At 42.2% G+C, this 3,891-nt stretch overlaps 1 pseudogene; it reads right to left on the bottom strand.

The window, feature by feature from the left end:
- Window positions 1-652: 652 nt before the first annotated feature.
- Window positions 653-3,251, bottom strand: LOC132342424 (histone H2B type 1-C/E/F/G/I-like; annotated as a pseudogene).
- Window positions 3,252-3,891: the final 640 nt, after the last annotated feature.

Below are 3,891 nucleotides of genomic sequence, written 5' to 3'. Positions count from 1 at the left end.
TCTCAAGGCAAGAATACTGAAGTGGTTTGCCATTCCCTTCTCCAGTGGACCACATTGTGTCAGATCTCTCCACCATGCCCACCTGTCTTGGGTGGCCCCACAGGCCAGGCTTAGTTTCACTGAGTTAGACAAGGCTGTGGTCCTAGTGTGATTAGATTGACTAGTTTCCTGTGATTATGGTTTCAGTGTGTCTGCACTCTGATGCCCTCTCGCAACTCTTACTGTCTTACTTGGGTTTCTCTTACCTTGGACGTGGGGTATCTCTTCATGGGTGCTCCAGCAAAATGCAGCCGCTGCTCCTAACCTTGGATGAGGGGTATCTCTTCACCACCGCCCCTCCTGACCTTGAACATGGAGTGGCTCCTAGAGGCTGAGTTTTCAGCATGAACTTCACAGAAGATGTCATTGTTGTTTAGTCACTAAGTCATGTATGACTCTTTGTACCCCATGGACTGTAGCCCACCAGCCTCTTCTGTCCATGGAATTCTCCAGGCAAGAATACTGGAGTGGGTTGCCATTCCCTTCTTCAGGGGATCTACCCAACCCAGTGATCGAACCCTCATCTCATGCATTGGCAGGAATGTTCTTTACCACTGTGCCACTGGGGAAGCCACAGAAGACAGTTCCACTCATTTATTCAGTAAATATTTATTGAAATATGTAGCACTTGAAATACTGACAAATGCTAATAAATGATAAATCTGGTTGGATTGTGAGCCTGTTAATTCCTCTGGTGAATATTAAAGGAAAATAGCTTTATGCTGATGCTGAAGTTCCAATACTTTGGCCACCTGATGCAAAGAGCCAACTCATTGGAAAAGACCCTGATGCTGGGAAAGATTGAAGGCAGATTCTTTACCAACTGAGCTATTGGGGAAGCCACCATAGTAGGAATCTTACTCACAAGCCAGCTATATGTCTTTCTGTTCAACTGTTTTGAAAATGAATTGCTTCTGTATTTCTTATAATTTCTCCTTTGATAGAAAAGACCATATACCATATCTTTCCTACATGATCATGCATAACTCTTTAACTCTTTTCTGTATTTTTCTTTTATTCATCACACCATCTATTGAAAACACATCTTTGTTTCCTTAAAGTTTTTTTCCACATTGAGGTATTTGCTGACAAATTTGTAACAGATGTAATAGCTTATTTATGTTAAACCTAGGCACAATGAAAGTTTTATACTTAATATTATATTTAATATGTTGATGATTCAAGACATGTCTATATTATTATTAGATCCATCAAACATTAATATCAGGTACTAATGTAATATTACATTTTCCAGTTCATGTGAAATGGAAACTCATTTAACTTGATCTCTCTTGTATTTAGAATGTTTTTGGTTTAAAAGTGCTTATTACTATAATTTAGGCCAATTAAATAGAGCTATTTTTACAATCAACCAGGGCAATATTTCCCAAAAAAGAGATATACATAAACATACAACAAGGCCCCAGTTCTTACTTCGACTTCAGTTCTGAGTCAGGTACAGCAATGTAAAACCCATTAGCTTACAAAAGAGGTGGATTAAAAGTGGGCTTCTCACAGATGAAACAAGTCAGGCTTACTTGGCTAGGTGGCAAAATATTAATATTTGCAGAAAAATCAATTTCTAATTACATAGGACATGCCAGCTTCTAATTACCTTCAGTTGAGTTCAGTCCCTCAGTCATGTCCGACTCTGTGACCCCATGGACTGCAGCACGTCAGGCTTCCCTGTGCATCACCAGCTCCTGGAGTTTACTCAAACTCATGTCCATTGAGTCAGTGATGCCATGCAACCATCTCATTCTCTGTTGTCCCCTTCTCCTCCTGCCCTCAATCTTTCCAGCATCAGGGTCTTTTCAAATGAGTCAGCTCTTCGCATCAGGCGGCCAAAGTATTGGAGTTTCAGCTTCAACATCAGTCCTTCCAATAAATATTCAGGATTGATTTCCTTTAGGATGGACTGTTTGGATCTCCTTGCAGTCCAAGGGACTCTCAAGAGTCTTCTCCAACACCATCATTCAAAAGCATCAATTCTTCGGCACTCAGCTTTCTTTATAGTCCAACTCTCACATCCATACATGACTATTGGAAAAATCAGAGCTTTGGCTAGACCGATCTTTATTGGCAAAGTAATGTCTCTGCTTCTTAATATGTTATCTAGGTTGGTCATAGCTTTTCTCCCAAGGAGTAAGCATCTTTTAATTTCATGGCTTCAGTCACCATCTGCAATGATTTTGTAGCCCAAAAATATAAAGTCTGCCACTATTTCCACTGTTTCTCCATCTATTTGCCATGACGTGATGGGACTGGATGCTATGATCTTCGTTTTCTGAATGTTAGGCTTTAAACCAACTTTTTCACTCTCCTCTTTCACTTTCATCAAGGGGCTCTTTAGTTCTTCTTCACTTTCTGCCATAAGGGTGGTGTCATCTGCATAGCTGAGGTTATTGATATTTCTGCCGGCAATCTTGATTCCAGCTTGTGCTTCCTCCAGCTCTGCGTTTCTCATGATGTACTCTGCATAGAAGTTAAATAAACAGGGTGACAATAGACAGCCTTGACGTACTCCTTTTCCTATTTGGAACCAGCCTGTTGTTCCATGTCCACTTCTAACTGTTGCTTCCTGACCTGCATACAGGTTTCTCAAGAGGCCAGTCAGGTGATCTGGTATTCCCATCTCTTTCAGAATTTTCCACAGTTTATTGTGATCCACACAGTCAAAGTGAAAGTGAAGTCGCTCAGTCGTGTCCAATTCTTAGCGACCCCATGGACTGCAGTCCACCAGGCTCCTCCATCCGTGGGATTTTCCAGGCAAGAGTACTGGAGTGGGGTGCCATTGCCTTCTCCGTTAACAGCGGCTAGGCATATTATATTTACTTGGAGCTGGTATACTTGGTGACAGCCTTAGTGCCCTCAGACACAGCGTGCTTGGCCAGCTCCCCAGGTAGCAGCAAGCCCACGGCGGTCTGGGTCTCCCTGGATGTGATAGTCGAGTGCTTGTTGTAATGCGCCAGGCACTATGCCTCGCCAGCAATGCGCTTGAAAATGTCATTGACAAAAGAGTTCGTGATTCCCATGGCCTTGGACAATATGCTGGTGTCCAGATGGACTTGCTTCAGTACCTTGTACACGTTCACGGAGTAGCTCTCCTTGCGGCTGCACTTGCGCATCTTGCCATCCTTCTTCTGGGCCTTGGTCACAGCTTTTTTAGAGCCCTTTTTAGGGGCAGGAGCCGACTTAGCCGCTTCAGGCATGTCTATAATGACAACATCCAACAACACAGAAATATCGTGAAACACAGTCAAAGGCTTTGGCATAGTCGATAAAGCATAAATAGATGTTTTTCTGGAACTCTCTTGCTTTTTATGATCCAGGGGATGTTGGCAATTTGATTCTTAGGTTCCTCTGTGCCTTTTCTAAAACCAATGCCAAAAAATGCTCAAACTACTTCACAATTGCACTCATCTCACATGCTAGAGAGGTAATGTTCAAAATTCTCCAAGCCAGAGTTCACGGATTGTTGAAATCTGGCTTGGAGAATTTGGTGCATTACTTCACTAGCATGTGAGATGAGTGCAATTGTGCGGTAATCTGAGCATTCTTTGGCATTGCCTTTCTTTGGGATTAGAATGAAAATTGACCTTTTCCAGTCCTGTGCCTCTACTCTTTGGTAGAGTCAGAGGGATAGAAGTAATGAGGAACTAAATTCAAAAGCCACAATTGCACTCATCTCACATGCTAGTAAAGTAATGCTCAAAATTCTCCAAGCCAGGCTTCAGCAATATGTGAACTGTGAACTTCCAGATGTTTTAACTGGTTTTAGAAAAGACAGAGGAACCAGAGATCAAATTGCCAACATTGCTGGATCATCAAAAATGCAAGAGTTCCAGAAAA

This window comes from Bos taurus, chromosome 16 (assembly GCF_002263795.3).
Source record: "Bos taurus isolate L1 Dominette 01449 registration number 42190680 breed Hereford chromosome 16, ARS-UCD2.0, whole genome shotgun sequence".
NCBI lineage: Eukaryota > Metazoa > Chordata > Mammalia > Artiodactyla > Bovidae > Bos > Bos taurus.
This window is presented reverse-complemented; position numbering and strand designations above follow the sequence as displayed.